Below are 12,565 nucleotides of genomic sequence, written 5' to 3' on the forward strand. Positions count from 1 at the left end.
TTTTCTATGTATTTTGGCTGTCCAAGTTGTATTTGTGGCCTGGGTGATAAATTACTAGTATGTCTGATCTTATTAGTAGTTAGTAACGAATGCCGGATGAGCCCCGCCCCCTTCCCCCCTCCCCCCTCTCCCTTTCCGTTCCTCCCAGCTCTCTGTGAGCGAGCCCTCCCCCCCCCCCTTACTTGAGGCGTCTTGGGTCATAGTTCTCCCAAGTGTGGGTGTCTGGGCGGTCCGGTCTTCCCTGCCCACTCCGAGGCCCAGCATCTAAACCTTAGATGACCCGCTATACAAATAGGTAAGTATTCATACGAATGTACGATTATTTATTCCTACTCTATTTGAGTTCAGATAAAGGATATGTAAAAGAGATGGGAAAACAAAGGGTAGAGAATTACATTATTCGGTTCCCGTCCACCTCCCGCCCAATTATCCCTGAAGAATCATTAAGCCCTTTAGATTTGACATCATATCGGAGATTTACAGTCTCTGTCTTTAATTACACTTTAGGATTAGTTGTCAGTTTCGGGGAACGGTGAGGGCCAGTCTCAATAAGTTCTTTCAGATATGCCTCTGCCAGGATTTCGCTTGTAAAGCTTTTCGTAGCTCCCTTATAAATGATTTTCAGACGTGCATGGTTTTGCAAATATACGGTTGCACCTATTTTTTCAAAAGGGGCAAAAAGTTGTCGCAGCCTCCATCGGCGTTCTACTGTTGCATGAGCAAAGTCGGGGTGTGCAAAGAAAATGATTCCTTTAAATTCTCTTTTACTAGTAGGTCTGGCAATATCGTAGATGATTTCTCACAAAAGAAAGTTCCTAAAAAATGGACCAACATAGCTCTTGGGTATTTATTTGCCTTATGTGAATATTTCGGGGCTGTCAGGGGAAAGCGATGAGCCCGTTGGATCTCGCACTCTAAATCCCACTATTGTATTTCTGGGAGGGCTGTTTTTAAGAGTTCCGATATGAACCCCTTTGGATCGTTTCCTTCTGCTCCTTCTGGAATTCCCAGAATTCGTAGGTTGTTTCTTCTTCCTCTGTTTTCCAAGTCCTCCACTTTGGTCATAAGATCTTCAATTAGGCCTGACTGCTGCTTTTCCTTAGTTTGCAGATTGAGTACATCTGACTCGAGGTTCTCTGTACGAGTTTCAATTGATTTCATTCTATCCACTATTTCTGAACAAGTATTGTCGACTTTTTGGATAGAGCCCTGTAGTTTTTGAATTGCAGCGTAATTCCGTTGATTATCTGTTTTCACGTCCGCATGAAAGTGCTTTATAGACTTGAGGACATAACTCAAGGATATTTCTGGATGACTTTCTAATCTTACACTATCCTTATCCTTATTTTCGCTTCCTCCTTCTTCATTGGTCAATTGTTTATGATAGGGTCCCCCATCCAATTTAGGAGTTGAACTTTTCCGTTTGTCTTTGCTTAGCCTTAACTTGCTCTGGATTACTCCCCTGATCGGTGGTTTCATCATAGGTTGGTCGTTGCGTTCTCCTGTGTTTTGTCTTCCTTTTGTCACCTCTTTTTTCGGGAGTATTATCTTGCCTTGATTCATTTATTTCCTTCTCATCGGGGTGGTCTAGTGCCACTATGGTGGTAGCATCCGGTTCTTGATCATCGCTCATTCCGCTGCTCTCTGCTGTATCACCGGAGATTGAGAGTCCGGTTTCGTATATATCAGAATCCCCCTCATCAGCAGATTCTTCGCTTCCTGTTTTTGACGTCTCTGAGCAACAGGGTTGTATTATCGTGCGTAACTGTTCTGATTCCGAATTACCCTTGTTAATAGCTGTTACCTTAGTAGATTCGTTATCATTAGGCTGATGTTGTAAGATCACGTTTTTTGATGCTTTCACGATGTCGATACCATTGCTGACCTGTATTGCTTTGATTCCTTTTCTAGGATGGAGGCCGATTGCTGGGTCTTCCCGGTCTGGATCTGATTCAGGTCTTTGTGCATCTGACATAATACATTGGGGTTTTCCATTTTTCCCACCTACGTTAGAATTTTCCCGAGGAAGTAGGCTGAATATAGTAGAGATCCTGGGTTGATTCTCCCCAGGTTGGCCGGTAGTTTTAGCTGCGCTTTTAGATTTTTGATGGTTTGTAGGTGTTTGCTTTTTTAGCCATAAGCTCTAACTGCTCGTCAGTGTTAGTGTCGTTATTATCTTCACTGTCTTCCTTAGTATCACTGTACTCACAGTTATTTAATTTTTCATGTTTTTTTGCTTCACTTGTCGCTTCCTTTTTTTCTTTTTCTTTTTCATTTTGACTTGTGCACTTAATCTTATTTTTTCCTTGACTTCTTTACTTTTTTGTTTTTCGTAACTTTCTTTCCTGATTTTATCTGCCTTGTCTGTTTTATCTTCTTGTGCTTTGGATCCTCTCGTCTCAATTCTTCTTTGTGTGTTATTGTTGTTGATTGGTTTCTGTGAGCTAATCCCTGTTTCTTGTTTCGGGATGTTTTCTCGATCCTCTGCACCTGTGCTTTTTAGGGTTAATTCACCTTGAATTGTTTGTTCCTCTGTCATTTCTGAAGCTTTCTGGATTTTAGTTATCTCCTTCTGACAGCTGGTTTGATCCATTATTTGATCAGCAGTTCTACACCTCTTGCTTCTCTCGCCTTTCCCCCTTCTCCATATTCTCCGTATTACGTCCCTTGTTATAGACACAGCTGATTTTATTGCGTTAGAGACTTTCCTTGGCCCTAATGTACGTCTAGCGTTCTTTTTTTTGACAAATTCTACAGTAGCCTCCGTTGGTTTGATGGTTACAGGTACGGTTGTTGTCTCTCTTGCCGTTATCTTTCTCATCACTGCTTGTCTTGTATCTCTTGTTACTACTATTGCTATGGCTACTTCAAGTCGATACAAACCGGGTGCTTTTCCAGTCCTGCTAGCAATTGCAGTAATTCTAGGGGTTGTAGAGGTTGTAGTTTTCAGCCAAAGCGCTGTGCGCGTAGTGCGCGCTGTACGTGTTGTAACCGTTGTAGGCAATAGTGTTGACAATAGTGTTTTTCTTACAGTTTTTGACAGGTTTGTCATGGGGTGGTCTCTAGATCAGTTGATCACCTTTCAGTTTCAATTGCTGTTTCTGTGTCTCTGATGGTGCCCCTTAGGTGCCCCTGTTGCCTTGTTGCTTGTTGCCCTTGTTGCTATATTCGATGAATACAGTTTTGTTTCAATTCTGTTGGGGTTTTATAATCCTTCCCCCCCCAAGCCGTTGTCGTTGCAGCAGTAATCTGCTGTTGATTTTTTCCGGTATTTCCTATTTGCGGCAAGGCAGGGTCACAGGACTGCAGAACTGCAGGAGTTAGCTCTGATTCAGCTCTGATTCAGCTCTGATTCGGTTTGGACTTCGTAGTGCGTGGAGGTGCGTTGCCTGGCAATCGGACGTGCGGCCTTAAAGCTACGCAGCGCCGGTGTGCGGATGACGTCGACGTTCAGCAGCAGCAGCTCCGTAGAGCTGATCGGCACGGCACTGCGAGGGACGGCACAGCGAGGGACGCCAGTAGACGGCCGCATAAATGTGGCTCTTGTAAGGCTATCTGATCTCTGGGTTGGATATGAATCGCCCCATTTAGATAACAGCCAGAAAATCACTAAGATGTACTTCAGTCTATTGTAATGTGGCACCTCAATAAAGTATGCCTTGAGTTTTGTAAATGGGCCTTCTGATTTTCCAAAATGGTTCACATAGTCCTCTTACCCTAGTTATTTAATTGACGTACCATGCACCTGCTACAGATATCTTCAGCAACATTTCTAAATTTGGTGTTCTCCCAATGTTTTATAAATATCCTTAGGCTGTCTTCCTGCAAGGGAATTATAATGCAATTATTTTGCCATTGAATAAAACATCCAATCTGGAAGGACATATTTATTCTCAGCATTGACATACAAATCTTGATAATTTTCCTTATAACCTAATTTCTCCCATTTCCTTTTCTCATCATCTGGAGCACATTCCTGCTGATCTCTCAGTTCAATCAGACATCTGGATTGAAGTCACAAAGAGTTCACATTTTTTCCATTATTCTTCATCACCCCCTTCTACCAGCTTGCATCTGCATTGCTCCATTTCCCATCTGCATACCTTGCATCTTGTTCCTCCCATTCATTCCAAGCTGAACAAAATTCATATTTGAATTCATTTGGTTTCTGGACCCTTTCACAAATTGCTTTGTCTGGAAAATCAGCAACTTCTCCTTAATCTTTTTCTGATTCACAACAAAGTAATCACTGCTATATTTTTCTAGGTCCAAGATTTCATATTTACTGTTTGTCTTCCAGCACAATTCACTCTGCTGAAAATGATTACTAAGCTCCAGCCTCAAACCCATTACAAAAGCAGATACAAATCCACTCGCACCATATTTCTGGTGGTTTTCGATTCCATTGTGTTTCTTAAGAATCTGCATGAGCCTCTTGTAAAAGGCATGCACACTGTCTCTTGTGATTCTTTGAAGTTCTCAAAATCTTTACCTAGTTCATATCTTTTTCAGGCTCTTGCTTTTTCAAATACTCCATCACCCTATATTTTTCGGCTACCTCCTCAGCAGGAGCATTATTCTGAGCTACCCTAGCAGATTCCTGTGTCGGCAGTCCAACTACAGCCTTGCATCCTGCTCACAGGTCACTAGAAACCACAATCTTGAACAGTGAAGTCAATTCAGTCCACCTGGAAAATTTTTGTCTTAGGAGAGAGATGCAATTAATTGTAGAATTAATTAAAATGATACAAAACATAATCCTCTAAAAGTCAGTTCTGGGGTACATAATTCTTTAAAACGCATCAGATAATACAAAACAAAGAAAAGTGCAAGATACATCAGGTGGCAAAATTCAAAAATCTAAAATATGTTAATTGTATGTAAAAATATATTATATTCCCCAGTGCTTTTCCTTATTAGCTCAAAATCACCTTAAAATCACAACGAAGAATCTAGCGAACAACAACCAAGCCCAGCGCGGCTCTGTCAAAGGCCAACTATTGCAGCGTGGCTCTGTCATCAGTCTCTCTCAGGATGGGCGTTGGGACCAGGAAAACCTTTGGGAAACTCTCAGAAAGGTGCTAGTTAAAATGCAACTCACTGCTACCAATTTGTGGGAGTGGCATCCCGTACTCCAATATTCCGGACACCCCAAAATTCAAAATACCCAAAGTTTACCTCTCACAGTTCCGCTCTGACGTTGATCTTGTGCCAAAATGCAACATGAAACCCAGCATTAGTTTAGCAGAGTAGCAAAAAAGTAACTGGAACTTCTCAATAAGTTAGTTCTAGATTAGGAAAAAGTTTAAGGGTTAATAACAATATCCCACTTTTATGAAAGTATCAAGCATTTTTGGTGCCACGCTGCCAGTTGAAACTAATATGAAACATTTGTGGAAAGAAACACACACCAAAGCAACAGTACTAGGCCCAGCAATGGATCTACAGCAGAAGGACCTTGAAAGAAAGTAACATTGGGAACACAAAGAAGTTCAGTCACAATACATGCACACTAGGACATTTTCTATGACATCATTTACACTTCGCTCTACCTAGCTGTGGGGAGAGAAGATGAGCAATGGAATGAGATGGGAGAGGGAAGAGACATGAGTAAGATGACAATGTAGCATCAGAACAAAATCCATGTTAACTTTTATGACGTTTTTAGCTAAATGTGGCCTAACCAAAAAATACATAAACACGCTTCTATCCATTATATTAAACTCGGTTCATCTATAATCATGTTAACTCATTATTTGGGTTTTGGAATCAAAATAAAAATCATTATTGATCAACATTATTTATTTATAAACACGCAAGCCTAAGAACACTATGACATTGCTTTATTTTTATTTAAGGTTGTGGAATGCTTTAACTAACTTGTTTAGTTGGCTCAGTGAAGGCTACTTGTCTGACAAGTGAGATGTGTTGTTTGTTATGATGGTATAGCTCTGTAAACAAGATGTCATTAATGCCATTTTGTAGCTGTGAGAGTGCAGGTATAATATCTATTGTGCATGGCAAATGCTACTGTATGCTTGTCATGTGCATGCAGGAGTATGTTATACATGAGAAGTCGGGGCGTGGCCAGGATGGCGGCTGAGTGAGAGGTGCTTCTCCGTCTCTCCGTACCAGCCACTGGCCCACCGTTACCTAACTGGCCTGCTGTCCTCTTGGAGATAGCCGACTGCAGCGAGAAGAGCATGAGAAGCAGAGGCGAGCCCTGAGAGTGAAGAGGAGGGTGGCGCACCCCAGACCTGGATGATCGGCTGGCTACTGAGTCCGATATATGGCTCTGACCCGGAGGTGGGACACCCCCGACAGCAGCTGGCTGGTGGAGTGGCCAGAGAGTGGAGGCGTGGGCCTGACGTGCCGCTGTCGCTCACCTGCTGAGCTTAACGACACGGATTTGGTCGGCAGATCGGGTTGGAGCTGAGGTAGTCCGAGGCATGCCCGGCAGTCTCAATGTGGGGCTGAAGTGGGCCCCTGCTCCCTCCATCTTGGTCTGAGTGGTGGTGGAGAAACACCTGGTGGTACCTCGTCCCCCATGAGGGGGAACGGCCGGAGAGGAAGGAGAGCGTTGTAGAGGGCCGGTGCCGAGGAATGCCGCATCCTGTTGGCCACCACCCAGTGATGCAGAGTGGTGGTGGTGCCACAGACATTGGCTGCAGAGGGTTGCCGCCTCTGATTGGAGTCGGAGGCTGCGGGAGGTGCCTGAAGGCAGGCAGCTGTGCCTGGCCTGGAGGGAGCCCGATACCGGCTGCCACTCATGGCACCAAAGAAGCTCAAAACTAGAAAAGGCTGCGAGGGGCTTTGAGGACCTGACTGTGCGGCTAGCCGTGAACGGAGGCAGCAGAGTCCCTGAGCGTGGGAACCATCCCGCCAGCAAACAGAGACAGACACCAAATGGGAGGTGAGAGACTGCATGCCACAGAAGCGATCATATAGAGCCTATGCCGATAAGACCTACGTGGCTGGCCTGGTTGAATGCGGACCCACCTCCTGCTGTGACAGCCTATCACACCTGCATTTGCCATCGGGCCTTCTTGTAGCAGACCGCTGCTTGGCTCAACTCCGGCGGCCTTCCCTGAGGCCCAATGATTGGACCACACGGGGCTATTTGAAGAATGGTCCCTAAGCAAACGCTTGACACCCCTTGGCAAACATGGCAACAGGCCGTACCAAAAAAGGTGGCACAATTAAAGACACAATCAAAGACCTGTTGTCCAGGCCGTCCACAAGTCCGGCAGGCGAGCACTCAGCGGCTGCTGACCCTCTGCGTAATACCGAGGAAAACGCTGCAGAGGGACCAGTGATGTGGGCTCTCACAGGACATTCAAGAGGTCAGGAGGGACTTAGACTCACTGCGGGACTGTGTTGTGGCACTGGAGGATCGTGTTGCAACACTGGAGGAGCAGGAAGACAGTCAGAGGAGGAGATAGAATATCTGCCAGAGAAGGTTGTCTGCCTTCGTGAGCAACACATAGACCTACAGGCTCACGTGGAAGACCTCGAAAACAGATCCATCCGGAACAACATCCGCATTCAAGGCGTAGCGTTGAAAGCAGAGGGAGACGATTTGTTCCGCTGTGTCTGGGATCTCCTTTGCCACATCCCGGGAGCTCCCATGGACACCACCATCCTGATAGATCGGGCACACCGGGTTGGAGAGCCAAGCACTGGGGCGGGACTACCGGCAGACATCCTGGTATGCCTCAGAGACTTTCCACTGAAAGAAGAGATAATTTGCAAAGCCTTTGCTTCCCATCCGATCCCCTTTGGGTATCAGTCGCCAACATTCTACCAAGACCTAGCAGCAGTCACGCTACAGAAGTGTAGGGAATTCTGCCCCGTCATGGTACACCTCTGGAGCAAAGGGGTGCCCTACTCCTAGGGACATCCCTTCCGCTTTATCTTTCGAATGGATGGTAAGCTTTTTCAGCTGAAATCACTGGCGGAGGCGTGCCATATCTTGAGGCTGGACTTGCCATTGGAGGACCACACACTGGTACCTCCTCCCCACGTGTGGGGAGACGGTGATACCGCCAGCAAGGCCTTGGTCCTGAAAGGGGGGACAGACGCCCGGATCCAATGGAGATTGCGGATGGACAGCAAGCCTCACTAAAATCCATCCCCACTATGCTAGCCAAGGCGGATGATCCCTAGGGCAGCGGGCCGCAGAATCACATTTCTTATGGCTGTTGGGCCGTGGGCGGTGGGAGGGCACAGAGCTCTTAGGCCACTTACAGGACCCACATTTTCTTACTCGTTCAACACTGAAGGACAGTCAGACCGTTGAAATGTGTTTACTCCAGTCCTCATATGTGTTTTCTGTTCTGTTTTTAGGGCAGAAAAGGGACACGACCTCCACGGGGCCACTGCCAGCCGGCTGCAGACTTCATAGAGGTCAAGGGTTGTTATGGCAGTTCCACGATTCCTAGAAATCTGTTATGCCTGCTACTCCTGTTAAAGTTCTAACCCTTAATGTCTGAGGGCTTAATAATCTGACGAAGTGCAGGGCAGGCTTGTCAAATTTAGAGAACTCCTGGGCAGACGTCTGTTTATTGCAGGAGACACATCTCCTCACAACAGACTGTCATTGCCTATGCTCGTGCACCTTCCCACCCCAATATGCCTGTACCCCTAACAACGGTACAAAAGGGGGTGGTGATGGACGGAGCATCTGAATCAATCACACACTCACACCCAGTCAAAAGATCTGGGTATAATCCATCACCGTTCTTTAGCCCACTCTGCCACCCCAGTCCAGTACCCCTAACAAAGCAGCAGGAGTTGCCATTCTAGTGACCCTCACTTTCTGGGAGAGAGTGGAACACAAAGGGGTGGAAATCAGAGGCAGGCTTTTCACTTACCATTTCTTGCTAGGGGACCAGACGCTTATAGTAGGGTCCATTTTCGCTCCTAACGATGGTCAGGAGGGATTCATACATAACGCACTTACCGAGGCAATGTCCTCAACGGAATGGTGAGTTCTTCTGGGGGGTGATCTCAACCTTGGTTTTGATCATGATATGGATAGATCGGCGCAACACCACAACCAGGCAGGGGCACTCTTTGAGCAAGGTAGCTACAAGAAATGGGGCTACAGGATCTATGGAGAAGATTCCACCCACATGCACGCAAATACTCCTTTTACTCGCATGCACCCAAGAAATATGCCAGGCTTGATTATCTCCTGTGTACGTTTGACATCCACTCTCTTGCCACAGAGATTGAGATAGCACCAGTAGCCCTCTCGTACCACTCTGCATTCGTTATGTTTCCCCCCCACTTGAGTGCCCACACGAGTCTGGCGATTAAGGGAAACAATGCTGCAGCACGCAGAGGTAGTCACACAGGTCACAAAAGCCATCACTGACTATTTAGCGATTAACAAAACCCCAGACACCTCCATTGCAATGCTATAGGAAGCCCTTAAAGTTGTGATGTGGGAGGAGTGTATAGCAATTTTGGCAGCAGATAATAAGGCGCCTAGGGAGAAAAGGGAACAAATCACCAAGCAAGTCCAAGAGCTGGAGCGCATACACCACCGCACCAGGACACCGAGAGTCTGGCGCCAGCAACTGCCCTCCGCTCTCAGCTGGCAAGTATAGGCTTAGATCGGATGGAATATGCAGCTTTGCGATTACACCACCTCTATTATACAGGTGGGGATAAGTGTAGTCGCCTCCTCGCCACGAAACTGCGTGCCCAGAGACAGAACATCGGAGTGGCAGTACTACAGAAGCCCAGCGGGGAACGAGTCACTAGAGACCCAGATATAGCTGCCACCTTCAAGGATTTCTATGAGCGCCTATACTCTGGTCAAAGACTTGACCCTGCAAGCGGTACTTAAAACCTTCAAACCACTCGCACTTCCTCTCTTTAGTCAGACCAATCGGACTCATTGGAGAGCGACATACGTACAGAGGAAGCCATATCGACCATCTCCCATCTGAAACCAGCTAAATCCCCAGACCCATATGGTTTCCCATCTGCCGTTTATAAAGTATTCTGACAACCACTCGCCCCATTACATACAAGGCTTTTTAACTCCCCCGGGGCAATTCCGGACTTGATGCTAACTGCCTCAATCGCTGTTATTCCCAAACCCGGTAAAGATAGAGAGCAGTGCGGTTCATACAGGCCCATATCTCTCCTAAACGTGGATCTCAAGCTCCTTACGAGAATCTTAGCTAGTAGGCGTAGCTCGCACATGCCCTCCATTATAGAGCTGGATTAGGCAGGCTTCATCCCCCATAGACAAAAAAGCGATAACACAAAACAAATTTCACACAATTATAGAGAAAGCTCCATGTACCTCACACGAGCTTATGATTCTGGCAATAGATGCAGAAAAGGCGTCCGACAGAGGGCACTGGCCGTTGTTGGAACAAGTCCATTTCCACTTTGGCATGGGGGAGATATTCCGGGCATGCATACTCCACTGCTACCGTCAGCCCACAGCGATGGTCCGGGTCAATGGTCACACCTCCGCCCCCGTCCCGATTAGCAGGGTACCTGGCAGGGATGACCACTATCACCCCTGCTGTTTGCCCTTTATATGGAGCCCCTTCCTGAAAGAGTCTGAGAGAATCCCCTGATTACTAAAGGGGGGGGGGTTAGTGGGGAGCATCACACTATCAGTCTCTATTCAGATGATGTATTGGGCGCATTGGAGCAACCGTGTACTGCTCTCCGGGCGTTCCTGGCAGAACTAGAGATCTATGGTCACATCTCGGGTATCCAGGTGAACGTGGGGAAATCACAAGCTCTCAAAATCTCGCTGCCCCCACTGTTGGTGAATCAGCTGGTGGCGCAGTTCCCCATTCAATGGGCTACAGAGGCGATTCCATACCTGGGGATTAAGCTGGCTCCTACTATTCCAACTACTGCACTGCTTAACTATCAGGCAGTACATAAACAAATCAGAGTTGACCTCGCCTGCTGGAAGCACCACCAAATCTCCTGGCTCGGGCGAATCGCAGCGGTCAAGTTGACAGTGCCGCCGAAGATACTATACCTTTTCCAGACACTCCCAGTGACTCCTCCGAAGGACATGCTTCCAAAGCTCCAATCAAACATACTTCATACATACATCTGGATGGGAAGGAGGCTCTGAATGAGGAAGGAATTGGCTACCTCCTCCCAAGGAACAACCTGGTCTCACCTCCTTTCCCTCGCCTCATAATGCCCTCTTTGACAACTCGGATTTCACACCTGGGCTGGGAGTCAGAGCGCAGGTTTTGCCAGCCCTGAATCAGTGCGCACTTCATACTTGCAGCTCCGACATTGGTTGAGTCATAATAAACCTACCGCACAGAGGATTCTCATCCCCTATGAACGATGGCTGCTCACCAGATCTTCCGGTAGACGCCTTGTCTCTGACCTGTACACTTTCCTCCTGCAGCGCAATAGACACATGCAAAGCCAGTCAACGCCAGTGGGAGTAGAAAATAGGGCGACAACCCACTGATAAAGAATGGGGGGGTGATCTTCTACAGAGCCAGGCACACAGCACGTAATATGACATTAACTGAGTCATTTACTAAGAGAGCTACCTACTGGTACTACTCCCCGGTCTAACTACACAAGCCCAACACGGCACAAGACGATAAGTGCAGGAGGTTGTGTGGGGCTCCGGGAACATTGATGCATTTACTTTGGGACTGCCCGCAGCTGCTCCAATACTGGGCACAAATACTTGATTAGGTGGATCGCCACCTCCGGACACAACTCCCCAGATTCTCTGCATACGTCCTGCTGGGCTTGCCTAATGCCCTCACATACCCACTCATGTCAAAGCGGGGGAGACAGATAGGTTTAGTGGTAGGAGCAGCTACTCAGAACATACTCATTGAGGGACACCGAAGGTACCGACGCACCTTGGGTGAATACACCGGTTATGGCATGTATTGGGAATGGAGAAGATCTCGCTGACCAAAGTGCCTCCTTCAGACAACTATGGTTACACTTCCTGTCCGAATTCTGCGCTTACCAGAGGTAGAACAGGCACCTGACAAGTCTACACCCTAATTGCGATCTACCATGGTCCCTAATCCTTTTCTGAGAAAAATTTGTGAGTTTGGGAGGAGGGAGGGATTAGTTTTAAGTTGAATTTTCTTTTCTTGCTGTCCTATTTAATGTATCGCTTGGTTGATGAGAATCAGCATAACTCGATATTATTACTCGATATTATGCAATTCCGAAATGTGTAGTTGTTATTACAGCTGAGCAAGGAAATGTTTACTTGTTTAATGATAATGCTACTAATAAAGAGATATAAACCATATATGAGAAGTGCCCAGCTTGAGGGAAATATATTTGCCCCAATCCCATTGCTTCAGACCATATATCATGACCAGCTTTGCCTATTATTATTGTTAACCATTTATAGAGTGCAACTAACATCTAGCGGGCATCATGGTGCTTGTAACTTATCAGTATAGAAGATATTCTGAGAGTAGTTTTACAGAGGAATAATCGGTATAATGTCATTACCAAGGGAAAAGCCAGGTTTTTAAGTTTCTCCTGAAACTTAGAAGAATATAATCAGTTCTCAGAG

The sequence above is a fragment of the Lissotriton vulgaris genome, chromosome 2_1, assembly GCF_964263255.1.
Source record: "Lissotriton vulgaris chromosome 2_1, aLisVul1.2, whole genome shotgun sequence".
In the NCBI taxonomy this organism is placed as follows: domain Eukaryota; kingdom Metazoa; phylum Chordata; class Amphibia; order Caudata; family Salamandridae; genus Lissotriton; species Lissotriton vulgaris.